Source organism: Struthio camelus, chromosome 1, assembly GCF_040807025.1.
Source record: "Struthio camelus isolate bStrCam1 chromosome 1, bStrCam1.hap1, whole genome shotgun sequence".
Taxonomy (NCBI): Eukaryota; Metazoa; Chordata; class Aves; order Struthioniformes; family Struthionidae; genus Struthio; species Struthio camelus.
In genome coordinates, this window is record NC_090942.1 from 44,754,518 (window position 1) to 44,776,978 (window position 22,461).

General features: G+C 38.8%; 1 protein-coding gene across 2 annotated transcripts in view; it reads left to right on the plus strand.

The window, feature by feature from the left end:
- The first annotated feature begins 408 nt into the window (after nt 1–408).
- SYT1 (synaptotagmin 1) overlaps nt 409–22,461 on the plus strand; it is a 356,739-nt gene continuing 334,686 nt past the window's right edge. For both annotated transcript variants that reach the window (XM_068936351.1, XM_068936357.1), the window contains exon 1: nt 409–505. The gene's annotated coding sequence lies outside the window, so the exon portion shown is untranslated. The remainder of the gene's footprint in view (nt 506–22,461) is intronic.

Consider the following 22,461-nt stretch of genomic DNA (forward strand, 5'->3'; position numbering starts at 1 on the left):
AGGGACCCGCACGGCCGCGGGATGGGCGCGGCCGCCGCCGCGGCTCCACCCATTGTAGGCGCGGCGCCATTGGCTGGCGGCGCCAGGCTCCCCGCCTCCCAGCCAATGAGGGAGGCGGGCCGGGGGTGATGGGCTGCCTCTCGCGGGAGGGATTCCTAGAGCCGCTGCAGTGTGGTGGCGCTCCCGGCGCCGCGCAGCCCCCGTGCCGCCTCCGCCGCCCTGCCCGCCCTACCTACCTACCTACCCGCCCGCCCGCCCGCTGCCGCCGCCGAAACTTGCCGCTCGGCTCGCCGCGGGGCGCCGGGGCAGCCTGCCCGCGCGGGGGCGGCCCGCCGCGCACCCCCGCGCCGCCCGTTGTGCATCGCCGCCTCGTTCCCCCCCCCCCCCGGCGGGCGGGGCCGGGCCGGGCGGGGCCGGGCCGGGCGCGCGTGTGGTACCGGTGCCGCCGCCGCCGCCGAGGGGAGAGCGCCGAAGGACGGGCCGGCGCGCCCGCCCCCGCCGCCAGGTAAGGCAGCGCGCCCGGGGACAGCGCCCGGCGACGGGGGCTTCCCCGGCGGTGGCGGTTGGAGCCGGGGGGGGGGCGGCTGTCGTGCCAGCGGCGAGAGCACATGCTCCGGGGGCGGCTGCGGGGCTGCCGCGCCAACGGCCGCGGGGTGGGGGCGCCCCCTCTTCTCTCCCCCCCCCTCCCCCCGGCCTGGGCGCTCCCGGTGGACAAAGCGGGAGCCCCGGGCCGGGTCGGGGCCCGCTGCGCTCGCCCTCCGCGCCCGCGGAGCGCTGCCCGGGGGAGGGTGGGCGGGCAGCGCCGGCTGCCGTCCAAGTCGCTTTTCTCACCTGGCGGTGTCCGGCCCCCCCGGGTGGGCTGTCCCGGAGGTGGGAGCTGCGGCCGCCCCCGCCGGGGCTCCGCGGGTGCCCGCAGGGGTGTCCTCGCCCAGCACCAACCCCCCCCCCCCCGAGGGCTGACCTTCCCTGCTGGCAGGAGGACAAAACCTAGTAATTTTTGCATCAATTAAAGGAAAAAAAATTCCTCCATTACTTACTTGTGTGGGTTTTTCTTTTCTTTCTTTTTTTTTTTTTGTGTAAAACCCATGCCATTTCATTTTGCTTCCACAGACGTTATTTCCCTCACCTTATTTATACAGCTTCCTTACTTTGATTTCTGATTGTATTATGGGTCCATTTCACGTGCATGCGCATGATATGGGTAAAGGATCGATGCTCTGTTTTGGAAGTTAAATCGGCTTATCAAAAACTTCCAGGTAGAGTAGTCAGAAATTGACAAAGAATTGTTAATATTTCTTTTTGTTTCAAGTCTTGTGAAATAAAGATATCAAACAACTAGCAGCTTCTAGTAGTGAGTATAGTAAGTAAATTAAATGTAGTCATTGGAATGAGCCTTTATGGCACTTTCAACAATCTGTAATTCAATCATCTCTGATACAAGCTGCCTTTTGCTATTATTCATCAGACCCAGCTGAGTGATTTCTGTCAGATGGGAAGTGGTAGAGAGAAATCTCTAGGTAAATGTAACTGGAAAGCTTTCCAAGTGGAGTCCTAAATGAGCACAGAAAAGCACTTGGCTGCAATCTGGAGACAGATGTTGGCATCCAAATAAATCATTTCCTTTGATTGTTTCGGGGAGTGGGGGTGGTGGGTGTCAGGGCTTATTTTCCTTATTTAGTACCCATTTGTGAGTGAAGAAGCAGCTCGGTGCTTATGACCTTGCAAACTTAATGTAAACTGCTTTAATTCAATAGTATTTCCCTGTCTTTCAAATACTATTTTCCGTACAGGGGTCAGTACAGTGATTTTTAGATACAGATATACGTTGCAGTCTGCAACTACAGGCTACTACTAATCAACAGCTGCAATATTGATCCTTCAAGGAGCTATCCAGTGTGCCAGCCGTGCTTTATGTTGATCTATCACATGCTGTTTAAACTGCTTTATTGTCAGAGAGAGTTATTTTCATCCTGAAAAAGAGAAGGCAGTAGTTGTAGACCCAAGAGGAGACTCCTCTCCCTGGTGGGTTAACATCTAGAGTTACAGATGAGCGAGCGTACATTTTAGGAATGACCCTGAAAAGGGGTGTGGGGGCGGGGGGAGGAAGGAAGCTCTTGGGTACAAGGACAAGGGGGCAACAAATTAATTTGCCTTGTGAGTACATGAATTGACGTTTTTAGCCATGCTTACACTTTTTCTGAACAGGTTAGTTTAAGGAAATTCCATGTGTGTCTAGAATGGTATTTTCTTGCCTATATTGGGAACAAATGACCTGATTTTATTTTTTTTATGTCCCAGAGTCAAATATATTTTTATTTTCCTCCCAAGTTTTTTTGCAATTGTAGTTCTATTAGTAGTGTCCAAGGGGAGTATACTTTAATGTGGTCTATTACTTGGCTTGTGGTATAGTTGCTCAAAATTTGCATGCGTGCAATGCATAAATTGAAAAACTATGTAGCTTAAAAATATAGTGTAGGCAGCTGGAGTGAGAAGAGATGATCTTAAAAAAAAAAAAAAAGAACCACAGGGCAAAAGATAATGACATACCGTAGGAAATAATCATGCTCCTGCACTTGCAAAAGCGTGAAATGTTCCAGTGTAGCCATTTCATACAAGCCCAATTTTCCTTCGCATTAAGAGTGCCTAAGTGAGCCTTATTAATGTTTGATGCAAAAGATGCTAAATCCATTTTAAGGATTGATACTGGAATTTAAAGAGGTAGCTCACAGATTAATAGTGCAGTTCTAACACTTCCAACAAATAAACATAATCACTTAAAATATATACTATAGCAGTGGAAATGGAATATAACGTTCTCTGTAGCAGTGTCTAATGACAGACTAGAAGCTCTTTTAAAACCATAAATATAAAATAATATTTGGTTTACAATCCAAAACTTTCTCCCATCTTGTTTGTAATGTAAATCAGATGTAAGAACCCAGAAAACATTCAGCTTCGATTGGCGTAGCAGTTCGGAAGCTGTAAAAATAAAGGAAGATTCTGTTTGTCAGAAACACAGGAAAAATCTATACTAGTTCACCTAGCATAAAGAGAACAGAAACATAAAATCAATTTTTATGGCCTTTTTGACAGGGTTTGCTGTAATATGTAAAAAGAAAAAGTAGTTCAGAATCCTAGAAGTTTTTAAGCCACTCAGCCTTATAGAACTTAAAGTTGACTTATGTTTCCTTAAATAAAAATGAAGCTTTTATTTAGCATATTGCACTTTTTTCTTATCCATTCAGCACTCTTAGTTTAAAAAAATCCTTATGCATAGATGTGTGTATGTTTTTATATATAGATAGATACATATTTAAACACACAGATAAATTCTTACTGGCAACTGAGTTCTGAATAAAAGGGTGTACGCATCCTTACGTTACCTGCTCTGGAAGAGACATCAAAGTTTGCAATACAACTGAAAAGGACAAGAAAATATTTCCCCATGTTGCAGAATAAAAGCACGGAGGTATTCTTATGCATGGATATCATGATCTTCTTCCCTCTGCTGGTGATGTCCATCTAATTGTGCATTTTCGTGAAGAGAAATACGTGATCATTGGTTTACTTCGATTCTCTATAGAATATGTTTGTTTTAAACATTACTCAGTATCTTGGAAGAAGCTTAATTAGAAATAAACATAAGGGAGGCTTGTTAGCCAGCTATGAATTTGTGTTTACCACTGACATTTACTAAGGATGCTTGAGGTTAAAATAAAAGCATTTGCCAGACTGAATAAACAAAGTGTTATGTTAACAAATATTTTCAGGACTGTTATGTACAAAAAGTCTTTGCTAGAGTAGGCTTTTACTCCTTTGTGATATGCTCCAGTAAGAGAGGGAATTAAGAAACACTGGTTATACTGTTCTGTCTTTCCCAAAAATACCAGAAACCAATGCAGAATGCATTAGAAAGAGGACAACTGACAAGCTCTTCATGATCTCTTTTGGTGAGGATAAGAGCAGGCTACGGGCAATCTTTTTCAGGAAGTACGTGGACTAGAGTGATTTGTATGAGGGGTGTGTGGGGAAAAAGTTGTCGCATCAAATTAATTAAATTCTGTATGAAACACAGTGACTGAAAACAAGGGACAGACTGTGATAAAACTACTCCCTTTGTGCTACTTTTGATAGCTGTCCAATCAGGATGTTTTAGATTAAGCGTGCTCACATGCACGCTCTTTCTTTTTTTTTTTTTTTTCTCTCCTCTCCATTGTTTTAGTAAATAGCATATTCAGGGTCTTCCATTTACTTATGAGAGGTTCGAGCATTTTTCTTACCTTAGTGGGTTTTTTTCTCCATTATGTCTGAAAGTATTTCCCCAGAATTGCAGACACTGAACACTTCTTCCTCCCCATCCTGAAGGGAGTGATACTGTCCCCTTTCATATTCTCAGGTGTTTGCCAGCTCAGGATGCCGCTTTGTTTTCTACCTGTCCCTAAACATGCTGGAAAAAAATGCGTTAGAACATGAAGGAAATCTGGAATACCTCCTGTGCAGCATAATAAAATAGTTATCTGAGAAGCTACTAATATTTATATGGTTCTTTAAAATGGAAGACCATACATACATAAAAAAGTGTCATTAGAAATTATCTGAACAAATTATTTGTTTTTTAGTTAATTGTATTAACACAATATTACAGAATTAATTCTGCAAAGTAAAATCTTTTATTTTGAAGTAGCTGAAAATTTGGTTAGTTAACTATGTTGGCTGCAAGATTTCCAGATGTTATTGAGGATTTATGGGAAGTACCCAAATGTACTGTGGTTGTTTTAATAACGTACCCATGGTTATAGTGACCAGGTAGTGCAGCTGATAATACATGTCTCAAAGCTGCTCAGTGGTGATTTAATGAAGTTGATTATAAACATATTTACCGGTTCTGCTTTATACTTTTTATCTTAAGAGTATTACTTCACTGTGTGTGGCTGAAAATCAGTGTAGCAACTGCAATATGGGAAAGCTGGCAACCGTTACCCAGCTTGGCTCTGAGATATAAGATTAGTGGCAAAGTCCCTCATCTCCCTGTGTTTGGATAACCATGTAGAAATGGCAGTTGAAAATAATTGCTAGTGCTTTTGTGCAAGTCTTGGGGATGAAAGCTCCTTGACAAATGGCTTATCTGATCAGAACCCTATCTCTTAAGTCGTCATACTTTTCCAAATACCAGAATTAGGGTTAGGCCTAATGTCCAACTGTTATCTGTGTTCTGAATATATAATGGCTACTTGTAACAGAGAATTTTTTATTAACTACCTTTTTTATTCCTATTTAAAGTTATGGAAAATATTTTCTTATTAATTTTGACTTTCTGTTTGGCTTCTGTCATCAAATCTTGGTATATGAAGGAATTTTTGGAGGCTGTGTGAAAATTAAAAATAATGGAAACCATAGAGTGGTTTAGTGTCATTCTGAACCAGTGTCGTAGGAAAAGACCTTTAACTGCTTACCAGTGTATTATTAAAGATGATAATGTAATTCATCCCAATCAACATAGTTTTAAGAAAATGTGTTTTGTTTATGTATTTTGACTTTTCTGAGGCATTTGGTTTAGCAGGTTTCTGATTTAAAAAAAAAAACAAACTGTCCAAAGGCACCATTGTCTATGTGAATTGATTAAAAATTGTTTGCTTGATCATAACCAGCAGTAAATGAGGAATCATCATCTGCATTATTCCAACTCTATTTATTACCTTTAACAGTGATATGGAATAAAATACAAAATACATATTCATGACAACAAAACTGACACAAAAATCAGAAGTAAAGTAGGGAAAAGTGCTGTTTTAGGCTGACTTCAATCAGAGTCTCATCCTAAATCATCTGAATGTGTGTTTTCACAAAGTGAACTGCAATACTTCTGCTTGCTTCCAGTTTAAAAAAAAAAAAAAAAAGAGACTCTTTTTCTGAAAGAGTAACTCTGAGAAAAGATTTAGGGACTATATCCAGTGGAACATCAGCTCTCTTTGTCCTGAAGGAGCAAAGAAGCCATATGCAATCACATACACCAAAGATTTTGGAGTAGAAGGAGGAGGTGTTATTTCTGCAGGTTTTGCTGGTTACTAGAATGATGTGCTTCACTTCAAAACGGATCCTGGAAAACTAGAATTAGAGACCCAGGAGTGGAGTGACTTGAGCTTTGCCAAATATGCTCCTTAATGAGAATCTAAAGAGCTTGACATGTATAGTTTTCCAAAGAGAATGCAAAGAGCTTCCTCTCTTTCCTACACAGGGAAGAGAATGCTAGTATTGCAGCGTGCTTTCCTGGCTGACAGGTCAGGCAGCAGCCTCGTTGGGCCTGTGCGCTAGAAGAGTTCAGACTAGTGCAAGGTATCTGGTTTTTATCTGTTGGAGTAGCAAGTGAATGGACCAGCTTACTGGGGAGATGAGGAATCATTTCTGCTCAAAGTGTCTTTAATCAGTATTTCATATCTTTATAACTAGACCAAATAGAAGTTCTAGTTTTGATAGAGAAATGATGAGGTTGAAGTTCTCTGATTTGTGTTAATCCATGAGAACAGACTAGATAATCAGCTGTCCTGGCCTTAAAATCAACCCACCTGTTGAACTTGCTGCCATCGAGTCTCTCATGTCAAATTATATATTTTGTAAAAAGGTGGTGTGCCATGTTATTCTTGTAGTATGAAAAGCTTCTATCTGAACTTCTCTCAAGCTGTCACTGTATTTTATAATCCTATTTTGTCCCACCTTACTGACAAGTTTTTGTTTATTTCTCTAGTGTTAAGCTTTGCAACCTGATTTAAAGGTCATTGAAATCGATTATTGTTCTTTCTGTTTACTTCAACCAGCAATGTCCTAAAATCCACTTATTAGGAGTGTTTCGTTGCATTTATTAATGGGAAATCTGTTTAAAAAGGGAGTGCCTGTTATTTGTTCAAATGTTCTTACATAACATATGAATGACTTGTGAATTATCTGTTCCAGCTGCTTTCCAGTTTGACTTTACTGGACAGTAAATAAATTAATCACTGTGTGAGTATTGAAGGGATCATTTGCTTCCACTTTCTGTTTATGGCTTAGCCAGTTTTTAATCCATGACGCAGCATTGCCTGTCTCTATAAAGAGCACAGTCTATAGTGAGAGATTTCAGTGTGCTGGAAAAGCCTAACATATCTATTGCTGAATCTTTAGCCTTTGGGTTTTTTCCTGAATTTGCATGCTAATTATGTCTACTTACAACCAATATCATGTGTCTGATCAGTCCGGCCTGGACTTGTGTAAATATACCATCTTCAGTTTACAGAAGCCCATCAGTCAAGTGATACCTGAAAGGTTGTCTTCTCTCCCGACCTGTTCGGGAGCTAACCTTATGGGTAGCAATCATTGTGCCTGGCATTTGAACCAGGACATTTTGTATGGTGTGTACTATTTTGCACTAGGATAAATTTATCGTGGCTAGAATTCTCCATTTCCTCTTTCCACGTGTCAAGCCACGGATTGTTAAGTACTGGTATCGGTAATATAACCACAAAACAGAATTCATCATAGTTGTTTTTCACATACTAATAATGAGGAGTTATCTTGCATTTGCTCTTTGGATTCAGCTTGTTTAATAGCAGCTAGTTAGAGCAGTGAAACACCAGAGAAATGTTTATGTGACCTTGACAGAGGTCAGTTGCTTCTTCATGATATGCTGTAGCTGCTTTAAGGCCTTCAGCACTTTTATCTTGTGTATTTGTTTTATTTTTATAAATCCTGCACAATGGTATTGAAAGGTTACTCTCTCTATTAATTTATCACTGTTATCTTAGAAAATACTAAATCGTAGTCTTCAAGTAAAATCATCTGGGATAAAAAAAATGCTCGAAATCATGGGCTGTGTTTCTTTCTTGCATTTCTCATTTTCAAAATGTATGTCCACTTTTAATAATGACTTTAGATTTATTTTAATATTTGATATGCAAATAACGGCTTTATAAATTGTACACTGGCTAATAACTGCAAGATGTTAACTCTAGAATAAGTTACTCCTTATAAATATTGACGCAAGTCCTGCATTGTTATAGATAAGCTAGGTGTAAAACTTGTTATGAAAAAATCAACATTTGGGAAGAAGAATGGTACTAAATATTTTTAGCTCAATACCAAGCAGCGAAAGAAGTCAGAATTTTGGACTGAGCACTGTTTATCCAAATGGTGTCAATTGGCTTCCAAAGCAACAACCAGCCAAATGTTCGCTCAACGTAATGAATCAGACTTCTGCTGGCGTAATAGAGACTGTCTGCTATTGAAGAACTCAGATATGTCCCTAAAGCCAAAATTTATTTCTGCCTTCCCAGATAGCTTATGGATTTTTGTACCCATCAACCAGAGTCCAAAATGTATTTATTGCATATTGGTGAAAAGACAAATAATCAGGACTGTTTTAATGGGTCTTGTCAATGTTACTCTAGTTAAGGCTTTGGAATTTCCTTTTAGTATCAACGTGAAACTGGGACTGTTTAACACACATTCATTTTCCTTTGCTTTGGGTTGAAATTTGGCTCCTAGCGATGGCTCTGCCTTTCAACTACTTTTATTGTAAAACAGTGTGAGAGTTCTACAGTGTTAAGAACTGATTTAGCAGAAGAAAGCTAAATTACTTGCTGGAATAAATTGTCATCTGATATTCCGTTAGTCTGCGGTGTTATTTTCCTCTCCCACTCAATTTTGTGACCTTTTTGTGTAAAGAAGAGAAGTAATCTCTTCTAGAAAAAGCTCTTAACAGTTTGCAGTGTGTTGGCTTTGGATGTTTTCAAGTGGGTGAAAGATGTGAAGTTAAAAAGATATGTTACAAGGGTGGACAAAAGGACATGGGAGGATGGAGTGAGTACCAAGCCTAGTTGAAGACATTCACAATTTATTAGACAGTTATATTATTCATTTTTTCCTTCAATTAGGCTAAAATTTGCTATTTCACAGGTACTCTTAGTGTAAGTGTATTGATGATTATGAACAGCTTAGAAATCATGCTGATGAAGCAATATAAGCAGTCAGACTTAAACCATAAATAGTAGTTCAGCCTGTCCTACTTACAGCCATGATGTTAATAAGATACTTAAAGGTGGCTTCAATCAGGCTTAGAGATAATTATGTTGAATAAAGTCTCACTAAAAAGTTTGAGAGGCATATTACAAACAACTTGACTAAGCAGTAAGCACAGTTTTATCTTATGCCCTAGTGCTCTTTAATTAAAAAAAAAAAAAAAAAGGAGAGGGGAAGTAGGGAATTTATTGAAACTTGTCCTACTTTTAAAGGCCATTAGCAAGTCCATTGATTGTGATTAGTCAGATCAGTTTGGGTTTAAAACTATTGCTCCGTTGTCACTTGATATGTGGGTTTTCTGTGTATGTGTGCAATTGCAGTGGGACTGGGAGGAACTAAAGGCAATAGGGTTAGTAGTGAAGTGTGTGAATAGTGTGTGACCAAATGTATGTTGTTCAATGACAGTCAAACATTCTGTACGTATTGATGCAGAGATAAAGATGATGAGCTAACACTGTCCACCAGAGGTGGAACATAATCTCAGCAAGAGTAACAACATGAAATAGGCATGCTCACCAGAGGGACCAGCATCATTGCAAAGGTGCATACAGTCAAAGCAGCAGTAGTAAATACATGTGCGGAGCGTATAGGTGTCTGTTCTTTTGTGTGTTTGTGTTTTGTTGTGTTTTTTCTTCCCTAGATAAGATGCACAGAGCTAGCCTGAAATGCACATACACGCTCAAACTTTATTTCTTCTTGCAAAGCAAGTAACTGCCTCATGTCACAGTGCTTTTTTTTTCCCATCAGACTTGGCATGATGTACATCCAATTCTGGCTTACTTAAATCAGAATTTTTGTTACATATTTCTCTGTAAATAATATTTCCTTTCATTACATGAGCTGAATTGCATCTCATAAATTTAGGCTTTTTTAAGCACTTATAGATGAGTTGGAAGGTTGTATAAAAGGTCAGACAGTGTCCCCATTGCCTAAAATAAGTTTAAAAGCCTTACTAGTGGGTTTTGCTCCCCACCTCCCCGCCCCATCTAGCTGTTCTTTTTTTTTTTTTAACCTTGACATGTTATTAGAAAATCAAAAAAATACTGCTAGTTTTTTAGCGAACATCCTAATATGTTGCAGGGTTTTTTTTGGAATGGAATAAAGAGCAAGGGGTGATGGCTCACTTCTCCGTGTCCTTAGTTAATGCTGTGTGAATTACAAATATGGGTTGTAACCAGTGACAGCTGTTTCATCAAGAAGAGTTACCATGTTTGCAAGAGGCAGTATTTACTTTGCAATCTCTTTAGAACAGGGACTAACGTATCTTGTAATGTGTTTATACTGTGCCTAACATAATAGAAGCCAGATCTGTGACTGAGGATGTGGGCTGTTTTGCAAAACAAATAATAATTAGCCCAAATGCTGAAGAAGTGCCATTATTTAAGGCTACCAGAGATCAATAAACTATTCATTGCTGTAACCATATCAACTGTTTCCATCAAGAGGGTTTTTATTGTATCACAGAAACATTATACATGAAAATATGTGAACATGCCTTGTCTGTTAGGCATTCTTAAATATAAATATATTTTGCTAGTTATTGAGGCTGTAGTGTTCATACTAGAGCCCTGGGACACTGGATTCAGAGCTATCTAATCAGCAACTGTGCTGAGTTACTCTTTAAAACTACTTTACCCTCATCCTACTATAAATGTAAATCTGTTAATTTTAAATTGAAACATAGGCTTCTTCTCCAGTAATCTGGTTTTCCACTTTCCGAGTGAAAAGTGGGTAAAGTTTTTTTGGCTTGCTTGCAGAGAAAACTTAACATGCAGTGCTACGTTCACAACCGAGACCGGAATCCTATGCAATAGGGATGGTACAAAGGGGCTGTATTTTAGCACCGTGTGGCCAGGAGGGAATTTATCTGGCATAAAGCAGATTAGCTCCCCAGTACAGATCCAGTTTATGTAGCAGAACTTTGATTTCCCCTGTCAGAGAAATGTTCAGAAATTTTTTTCTGGCCTGAAGTAGTTAGCCTTTTACATGCTGCAGGAGCTGGAACTAGTTTATCTGCCATAAAGCTTGATGCGGTTACTGGAGATTTCTGCCCCCTTTTTCAGTAAGAAGTTGCATACAGGAAAAAGTCTAGCTGCACCCTGATATGCAATATCAAAAATGGGTGAAACAAACCGAAGGCCAAGACTTAACTGCCCTAATAGCCTGTCCTGAAGGTAGAGCTGAATCGATGTGAAGACTTTGAGCAAAGATTTTTAGGTGTTTTTTCTTTTTTTTTCTGAATAACAGTCCAAGTCTATATACATCAAGAGAGTAATTTATACTGTGTAGGACCCAGTCAAAGTAACACAAGGTAGGCTTCATGTGTCCTATTGACACATATTTATGGTGAAACGTAAATTCAATTTGACAGATAGGGATCAATGGCAGAGGAAGATTAAGGATGAGATTCATCTCATTTAACTTTAAATACCCTCAGAGGGTGATTCATTTGACCTACCTTAGGCATTTGTCTTAGCAGGAGATGGACTACTCTCTGGAGATATTTTTTCCTTTCCAGTGACTGTAAAAAGTCTGGGATTACTAGATGAGACTTAATCAGATAATTTTTAGACCCCTAACATCGGGCATCTGAATTGTACGTGATGCACCTAAGACCTCATTGGGGAGCACGTGGCATGGCTGAAAACTGTCCCCAGATTTTCTGCATGCAAACTAACAGCATTTTTCAAAATAGCATCTTTTCCTATAAAGAGGAGAATTAGATTCTGTGTCGATTAAAACTAGTGCATGGTAGATGGTTAAAGTTGATTTTTAACAATTACAAATAAAGTAACTGGCCCGAAGGTGGGCGTGTGGGGGCAAGGGATAATATTTGCAAGTGCCCAGTTAGGTTCAAGGTATTTTACTGCAGTTTTTATTACTGTATTTGAGTCATGGAAATATGTCTGCCTCACTATTGCATCAGCTTTACTGTGTAGGAGACTAGGTTTAAAAAATATTCAGAGCTAAATTTGCATGTTGTGTAGCCTTGTAAAAAAGCCAGTGTGTCTGTTTGCAGAATGCATGCAGAGCTGTCAGAGAAGAACAAACTTAAAGAACTCTGCCTGAGGCTATAGTAGTAATTACAATTTTACTATCAACTCTCTGTGGAGTTGGACATCTTGTCAGTAAAACCTCAAATGAAGGTCCGTTGTATTGAACGCAAGTATTTTATGCATATGTTGATAGTTATGGGCAGCTAGTTAAAACAAGTCTTGTCCAACTTTCTGAGCTGGCACAAGTGGTTTATATGAAAGGAAACGCCTTATTCTTATGAATCATAGCAATTAGGAAGCATTTTGATTCCTGAAGTGTGCACGCTGAAGCCAATGCAGAGAGTGCTATCTGCTTCCTTAGGCTTCACATCGTGCCTGAAGTGGTTAGGGAACCAAGCAGATCTGCGCAAGCGGTATGATAGCAATAATCAAACTTGGCAAAGTAACGAGAGGCTTGTTGCAGCGCCTCTCCTCTCATCAGCAAAGCTCAGATGTTGCTAGAGCGTGCTTTTTCCTTCACAGATCTGCCATAAGTTTTACACCTGATGCAGGCACAGTGCTTTGGAGTTAGCTTGGATCTGCCTTGTTTGCTGCCTCCTTACCTGAACATACCTTAAAGCTGTAGTTTTGGTGTGGGTTGTGACTGAGAGGAGGTCACGTTTTCTGGGCGGTGACACAGAATCTATTTGAATAGCTTTGTGTAATTTGCAGCTAGGAATCTGCTTGGATGATCTTGGTTATACGTGACCTCCTTAAATTCATGGTGTTGCGTTTCTTTACAGGGGAATACACTGTGATGTTAAGGCTTCAGGGTGAGTTTGAAAAAATTCAATGAAGTGCTGGAGAAAATAGAGGGGGAAAAGCTCAGCTGTATTAAGATAGAGAAGCTAGCAACAGAATAAAGGATGTATATTTTAAGCTTATGCAATTTTTCTTTAAAAATTGGAAAACAAATCACAGCAAAATGGTCATCTTATTGATATCACGGAGTCACTCATTTACATCCTCCTTTTGAGTTAACAGCTAGACATCCTATTTTCATAGCTAAATGAACCCTTATAAACCCAACATCAACTATATATAAATGCAAAGTAGTAGGTTCAAAATCTGTCATGCTGTCAGAGTACAATTGTTTTCTCTACAAATATGGAAATTCTCACTTATCTGCATTCTCTCCCTGCCCTACTTTTTCTCCCTATATATTGATATTCGCCCATGTAAAAGAGGCCGATTATATGTTGGCTGTTGTATAAATAATGCAGAAGTTGTTAGTAGCAGTGGAAAACTTATTTTAGAAACCTGAGATACTGAGTAAGGGAATAAAATCGCCATTTAATTAGGGAAATGATCTTTGTTTCTGTCTCCCTTTGTTAAAATAGGGTGAAAAATAAAATCTTTTAGCAATTTTAATTCCTTTTTCATCATCTGAAGACTGACCTTATTAAAAAAATCCCAGGTCAATCTTCCATCAGGGTATTTTGCTCTGTAGTATTGTCCTTTTTGTTTTTTCCAGACCCTCTTGAGAACACACAAGATCTTTCCTCTCGATTTGGAGGTGAGGAATATTTGCTGAATGGAGCTGGAGTTGATGGGATGCTATGGGATTATGGTGAGGCTTGAGGAAAACATGCATCTGTTTCCCTTGGCGTTATGGAAAACATTCAGAAAATATAGTGCAATCTGGAGTCAGCTTACCTTGAAAATAATTAATTAGGTTCCTTAAAGGTAGACTCTGGGACTCTTGGAAGTACAGGAAAACCTGGAGTCGGTCCTTGGACGCGTATTGTCAATAGAGCCAGGGCCCAAACAGTTGCTGGCACAGTGTGATTTGGAGGTGTATGGCTACCACGAAGTTGGCCTTTGCCTCATCTAAATGATATATTTATTAGTGTGGCTTATTGACTGCAGGCTATTTTGTGACAAGGCAAAAGTCTGACCTAAACTGTTGTAGAGTGTTTGACTGCTTGTTGTTTTCCTCCTCCAGCTGATGTTTCTCTTGAGTATTATTCTGAAAGAAAGAATGCTGTGGCCTGAAATTTGCAGTTTTCTATAAATAAATATTCAGATTCAGGGGGTCTCATCAACTTCGCAGAAATCTTTGGTGACTCTTGGTAGACTATTTGTCTGCTTAGTCCATGATGCCTCTGTTGATGGCATCAACATCAGTCTAACAGTGTACTAGCCCTTGACTCCTGTAATTGAGTCTTGGTTTTCAAACAGTGGTGCTCTTAATGTGGTCGTTAGGAGGAGAGGTATAAAGGGAAGATAAAGAAGAGACGCATCTTCACTGAAGTTGAAAACAGGAATACTAAGCTGATAAGCAAGTATCTTCTCATTTTTGATCAGGGAGCTCAAATTTTCCTCGTTATCTTTACTCTTTCATGATTGAGCTGTTTGTTTCCAGATGGCTTCTATGCATGCAAGGACTGGGACATGCATTATCCAATCTGTTCAGCTGCAGGCCTCTGCCATCAAATACAGCCCAAGGTGCTGGAAGCTTCAGCAGTTTTAGAGTAGTTCGGTGGCCCATCCTGTAGCAATTATTCTGGTACTTTCCTTTCCAGATAGGAAGGCTTTGAAGTAGCTTCCTTTTGTGGAAGGAAGATTCCAAGGTTCAACTGAAACCAAAATGCAAAAAAGTGCTAATGCCTATCACCTTTCTTATGAAATTGAATTCATTGACACTTCTCAAAGCATTCAGAGTACCCAAACAGTTAGAAAGTTTTTTTTGTTGATGTGGGTTTGTGTTTTGTTTGTTTGGGTTTTTTTCCTCCAAGTGGTATTTTTTTTTTACTGGTTTATTTTTTTCCAGTATGCTATATAAGCAGATATGTTCATAAATATAAAATCAGGTACATGCTAGGTGCAGTATGTAAACAATTGTATGCGGATGTTTTGTCTGCCCTACCCCCTTTTTCTTCCCATTTTTGTAGAAGTCCCACCAGAGAAGGGAAAAATACAAAGTCAGCATCATGTGTTTAAGGGTACACCACTTTTTTTTTTTTTTTTTTTTTTTAAAGCACAAATGCTGTTTTCAGATTGGTTTTTCCCTTTGGCTGTGCTATGTTTGATCAATTTGGATGCTTTTTCCCTACATCTTCACCTTCTCTTTCCCCCAAACTTTTTTAACTGTGAGGAAAAATATAATGAAACACAGGTACCAGCAGAAAACTCTGATTAGAAGGCAAATAGACAAATAGTGCTTAGCATACTGGAAAGGCTAAATGGATGTCATGTATATAATCAAAAAATAACTGTCATTAGTACAATAGACAAGATGATTAGATATCACCCTATTGACTCCACATTTATCACTTTGATTCAGTGGGTTAATCAGCTGTTTTTTAGTGATTAAAGTCTAGATTTGAGTAGTGCTGTTCTGTTCTCCCAGAAAGTGTGGTGGTTGTGATGGGTAAGTGCTGAAATATCTGTTCTAAGGTGCTCATTCTAGATGATGCTCAGGCCGTGAGAATCTGGAAATCTCTGTGAGATAAAAATAATCTGTACAAGTGAATGTGGAAAAAAAAAAGTTTACAAAATAAAAGCCTGAGATACTGTCATTACATGACTACTGTGTGTAGACTTTTTTCTGATAAGAGATTTTGGAAAACCTTGACCACATCTAATAACTTGCCTAAGAGAAGTGTGCCATTTCTGAGCTGAGAGTCTGTTCAGACTACACATTGATATGTCTGCTTATAAAAGCATACTTGAATGTTTGAGAGAGAATTCTATGAAATATTTCAAATAGCTTAGGAAAAGGGTTAATTGTTCTCTTTTCAAAATAACTTCTATAAACTCCTGTTATACTTGGATAGACGATTATTGCTTTAGTCTAAGCAATACTGTTGAACCCTAGTGTTTCTCATTATGATTTCGTAGTGTGTGTTTGTATTCTTCTGAAAACTGGAAAAGTCTTAACTATCTGTCCATTACTGCTGCAAGATTTTTGCCTCAGGATATTTTGAATTTTCTGAAGTTTCTAAATATAGACTTCCACTTGTGAATCAAAGTTGTTTTAGCTCTTCCACTGCTGTGTTAAAAATAATAGCTGTAAATGTGTAAGTTCAAATGGCTATCACATCAAATAGCTGCAAAAGGAAGTCTAAGTCCCATATGAAAAATATTGTCATGATCTGAACACTTCAGAGAATGCCGAAGGCCACTTTACTGGCATTCAGTATTAAAGAGTCTAAACAGAAATCTATTTCTGAAAGCTCCTTTTTTTTCAAATGGTTTTAGTTTCTCTCTGTTCAACAGCAGAAAACCAGTCATTCAAATCACTTGATGACACTGCTGAACACTTTGGACACATCACTGTCATAATGAGCAGTCGTTTCTCAATTCTGCACTTTACAAAATCAAATAATCCTCTGAATTCATCTCCTCTATACTTGTGAAGAATAGCATTGTATGAACTAGTTCATTAACATTCTCAAATTCTAATTACGCAAGTAACTGGGATTTCTATACTTGTTGTAGAGCAGAATTTCTTAAAACTCTTTGAAAACAGAACAAAAATGCTTTTGGGTCTTGCAGGTGTAAGTAGTTCATATTCTAAGGATGTCAAAACGTCATCTTTTTTTCCTGCCTCTTTTACCTATTTTGACCTTCTAGTTCTCTTCTGTCATTCATAGAAATGGACAATTGTTTTTTGGGCAGGCTTAAGCTGCAAGAAAAACTAAAAACAGTATAGAAACCTGACTCCAAATAGTACCTCCAGTTTTACACTGAATCTTTTTCGAAACTTTGCTTTCACTAAATTATATTTTGGAGGAAAAAGAAAATTTTTTTTTTTTCCCTGCTAACAGTAATGATGTTATATTATTTTCCTTTAAGGACTTTGAAAATTATTTTTCCTGCAAAGAATAGGAGGAAAAACTGTACAGGAATTCCCTTCCATTGTATAGATAGTGACACATTATTCCTTTCAATTTTAGGTTGTGCTTCGTTACTTTTGAAATAGATATACTTGGGACATATGCCCAAACTCAAGATGTGGTCAATGTGCTACTAGGATTATTTGGTTGTTGAAGTGCTTTTTTTTTGCCAGAGAAGGAATTATCCAAGACAGATGCTACTGTGATAAACAGCTTGATACTTTTACTGCTCTAGATGCAGAAAAGTTTAATATGGTAAGAATGTAACAATGTGAAAGATCATAAATGCTTATCATTCTTGTTCTTTTTTGACATATCTGGGAGCTAATACTCGATTAAAAAAAAATCTCTCAAAGTTTTTTTTATGAGTGAATAGAAAAACTGAGTAGCTAAATTATTATTACTGTTTATGTAGGTCAGGATTTGTAAATGACTGGTTATTATCAGCAATGCCCAGCTTGAAGCACATTCAGAAGTGCCTTGTTTTCAGCATGTGCTGGGCATGCATCCTGCTAAAATCAGGCTTTATGCACACTTGACCCAAAGGCAATTTTTATTCCTATGTTACAGAAGCTGTGAGCTAGAGGTACTTTGAGCATGTTCCTGATACAACTCTGGAGCAAGTTGCTTGTTAGCAAGCCTCATTCTGTGTTCACATGCGTGTCTTCCCAATCAGGGATCTCGTGGGTCAGATGCATCCAACATAAGGTCTCTGAAATAAGCCGTTCTGAGTAACGCGTGGCTGGGAGCTCAAATGTCCTTTGCTAGAGCAATGCAGTGGCTTTTAGCGGTTCTTACAGGTCAGCTCTGTGCTCTTCGTCCATTCAGTCTTTTCATATACTTCAGTGGACATCGCTGTAAACTTTAGCGCACACCGAGTGTAAAGAATAGATACTATTAACTTCTGTTCAGCAGGCAAAAGTACTTCAGGGTGACTTTCCTGAGAACAGTTTTTGTAGAGCATCAAACTGTATGTATAAATGGGTATAAAAATGAAGGCAGTAAGCTACCTTGAACTTTTTTTTGCATGTTGTGTGCACATGTACCTTGTTTCAATTCATATTTGAGCTGGTATATAATACAATGGACAATCGGGTGCTCGTTCTTATACGTGATATTTTGGTTGTACAAACCTGAATTAATTTCTGAATCCCCGAAAGGAACAACTAAACACAAAACTGCATATGACTTGAAATGTTCATTAGTAAGTTTCTGTTGAGTACCTTTCGGTGCTCTCAGCTAACTGTTTACATGATCACTTGATGGGATCCGGAGAGACCAGCCATTAAGAATTCTTTTTGTCAGATCTTGGAAACAGTATATCTATTGTTGCACCAAAACATAGGAAAACAGGTTTCTGAAAGTCATGTACTCTCTCTCAGCAGAAATCTCTTGGTCACGTTTGTGCTCTCTCTCTTTCTGAGTGCATGTATATTACTGAATCTCAGGTGTTTGAGAGTAACAGTGTTTACTATTACATTAGATTACTTGAATGTGTACACATGACTCTATAAATCTATGTGCAATATGCACTGATGTCGCACAATTTGCACTGTTACTTAATGTATCTGCCAATAATAATGATCTGCTTTTTAGCCTGGCATGTTTTTCTGGCCCTGGGTGTGCCCTCACTATTCTTAAGGGCCTGTGCCTTCCCTCAGCTTCTCTCTCCCTGCCTATTTGTAGGAGAGACCTTGGAGATGCCCAGTAACTGTCATTCTGTCAAAACGCTTCCTGAGTAGCCCTGAAGTATTGTCTTGGGTAACCGCATTTTGAGCATCTAAGTACTGTGCATACAAACCACCATAGCTAAGCCTTTGATTATAAAGCTTTTATGGACATAGAGACTTCAGAATGAGTGTGGAAGTATTTGTGTGCATGTAAATATGTAATGTGTGTACAAATATGCAATGTTTACATCACTAAGGATAGTATGAACAGCTGTAATTGGGGGGAATGCAAACTACCTGCATTAAGCTGTCCATCAGTTAACTTAGGACAAAAAGGCTAGCATAGCTAACGCTATTGAGCTGCCAAGTTAAAGGTTTTTTTTTTTTTTTTTAAATGTAAATTAGATATGTTCTTCTAATAAAACACAATAAAATGCATGTAAAAGAGCAACTATAGAGACTACAAATAAGCAATTGCATTGCTGGTGTCAAGCAATGCGAAAACAAGTTGCCTTTAGACAGTAGTTTCCTTTCACTGTTTCTTCACGTATGTAGGTTTCTAAGCTTTTTTCTGCATCAACAAGTGCTGAAACTTGTTTTAGTAGCCCTGATTGGTAGAGCTTTGAGCAGGGGAGGTGGGGGACCCTCAGGTGATGTGAAATTCACCATAGCACTCCAAGGGACACTTAATTTCCCATGTATTCCCCAAACAAAGATAAAAATAATTAGACTTTGACTCTTGGTGATAGTGAGCAGACCTCAGAAGACAACTCCAAAAACCTAAGTGATAATTCTCAGTAACAGTGAAATCTCTTAATGTATTTAAGAAAGACTATGAGTGAATGGGTTGTAATAGTTGAAGAAAGCATAAAAGCAAATGTTTATTTCTCTTACTGGTCCATAACAGGACCCTAGTCCTTAACAGCGAAGTGATGTTAGTAAAGGACACTTCTCTTAAGCAGCCTGGTAGTAAAATGTTTGGACAATTGATGGCTGGGTTTGTTGTTGTTTGTTTAACCTTGTGTTTGAGTTACTTAGGCCTGCATCCACTAAGAATCTTAAACGCTGTGATGCTGAGAATCATAATTATCTTCTCATTAGATACTTGTTACCTAATATGGAATTTACAGACTTAATGTAGGATTGTTAACTCTGTATCCAATGCATGAGGCACCTTAGCATAGGCTTTCCAAAAGTTGGAATGCTAATTCTCAGGGAGGAATATGAAGGCAATATCTTCTGTCTTGATACTGCCATCTATCTCCTAACTTTGGACTGAGTTTCAGCAGCTCTGAGCTCCCTTCTGTAAATAAGTGTATGTATCATTTCCACCAAGAAGTAATAAAGATCTTTCTCTCTGTGTGTGTGTTAATTTTTTTATTTTTGGAAAGAAAAGATAGTGCTGAATACTCATCATATAGTGGTCTGCTTCAAGTTACTTAGCTCCCAGAAGGAGTTCAGAACAGATATCTGGGTTTTCAGTCTTGTACTTAGGATTGCTTCTGAATTTTACGTCCATAAGCCATTGGATAAAACACAGAAATGATCCTTACATCTTTGGTTATTAATTAAAAGGAGAGAGACTACTGTCACTTCCTCATCTGACCATGTTTTTCAATGCAAATATCACTTACAGGTGAGCACTACAGATACTCAAAACTTACCTCTTCCCTCAGATGGTGAGGAAGTGAATGGTTCCCAAGTGCGGATTGCGAGTGAGTGGTGTCCTAAGTTAGGAATGCACCTTTAATGATCAAGGATTAAAAAAGCACTGCCGTGAACAAAGGTGTGTTTCTTACCTTTAGGTGTCTCAAACAGGGTAACAATGCTACAGTACCTAACATTGGCAGACAGAAGCAACTCTGTTGTACTTGAATTCTGGCGCCTCTGGAGGTTATCTGGAAAATGTAAATGCCAAACCTTTAGGTAAGGATGTTGGGAACTGCTTTCCTGGCCTCTGTCATCGTCAATTTCATACAAGTGGTTGTATGCAGAATTAAAGTTCTTTGTGGACTTGGGCCTATTTTTACTAACAGATCAAAAGTAATTAGTCTGGAATAGCAAGCAAGCAAAAAGGGTCTCTTTTGTGTGTGTGTTCCTGTAAAGAAGAACAAAATCTCAGCAGATGTTAAATAGCCATAAGACTTAGCAGTTTCAGCATACAGCCCACCGTAAAAAGCTATCAGAAACTTACTGAGAAAGGCTGAAGTAAATTGAACTGGGATTTAAGATTTCAGAACTGCAATGCGAAGGAGAAATGTTTGCGTTCAAATATATTTCCTCTCTTCTCCTTTAGAAAGAAGCGCAGAGAAATGTACAGGTCTACATTTGTTTTATTAAACGTGGAAATTTTATTCAATATAAGACTACCAAACAGTATGCAAGAAAATGCATTTAAAACTGTGCAACATCATCATAATTTAGCAGTCAGTAGCTCTGGTGACATATGTTGTTTATTGTCATGTTGCTCATAATTTTGGATGTTCAATATCTAGTTTTGCTGTCTTGTTTTTATGAGCTACTTAAATCCTACAGACTTAATGAATCTCTCCAGACCATGCACTAGAAATAAGCCCTTTTTAAAATGTGCTTGAGACTTAAGTAATATGATAAAGGTTGAAAATTTTAGTTCAGCCATATTAGAATGAGTTCACCAATTTCCCTTTGCAAAAGCAGAATACATTTTGCTGTGCGACTATCCCTTTTTAAAAGATTCGGAGTTTAACAAATACATATTTTCAACTTCCTACTTCAATTTCTTGCCAAGTATTCCTCTGAATTTGTTTTGTGCAGTCTTTCTATGAAAATCTCACAAAAACAGATGAGTAAAGGGAGTAGAATTAGTATGGTATTTCAGGTGATTTAGAAGCTTCTCTGGGTATGCATCATATGATCAGAGAAGGAATCTAGCTTTTTCATTTGGCTTGGGGACTGCTTAAGTGAGGTATGCAAATCCATCTTCATCTATGTAAGAACTGGTTCAAAAGATTTGAAGTAATATGGGATAATGATCCCTGTATGACAACATCTGGCAAGACAAATGTAGTTTGCTAACTTATTTTGTGTATGTTATTTATGTTATTTTAGGATAATGAGAAAATAATGTTTAAATGATATAAAGTAGGAGGGGAAACTAAAAATGATTGGAGACAAATCTGAAACTGTAAGAGTGAAGAATGAAGAAATGTAAAAGTAGTGAAATATCTTATTAGTTGACAGCATTACTTAAAAGGATTTTGTGGCTTCAGAGCTGAGTAAAGAACGCTTATGCAAAAACCACGAAAACTGAAAGACACAAATCTAGAATATTCCAGAGTAAGTATCTGAACCAATACTGGAGCTTTTTAGGACTACGGGAATGTGTGAATACCAGTAATGAGAGAGGGTGGAAGGACTCTGCCTGCAATGAATGAGGACATTGGTATGGGATACAACAACCAGGAGCATAGAGTTCCCTAATGGTACCACTCAGCAGTAATGTAAAAGTTGCAATGCTATGGCCTTTCAGTAGTATAAGAAAGTAAAAAGAAGTACAGTTATGTAGAAATGTAGGTGAAAGTGACAAAGCTAAAACTGAAACCTCAGGGTGGCTTTTTTCTGCATGGACAACTATCTTCATTATGAAAGATCCTGACAGTCTTGATTTCTCAGTTAACTCTGTGGTCTGGGAATAATTGTAAAGAGATTAGAAATTTCAAAATTTCTGATATTTCTGTCTGCGGGAAGAACAGTCTTAACTAACCCAAACAGCATTTTTAAGAGTCTTATTGGGATTCTGATGGGTACTTTTAACAATCTTTGAAGGTTATAATGTTCTCTTTTAACAAAGGTGGAAACATATGTTTGTTCATGGCATCATTTCTTCTT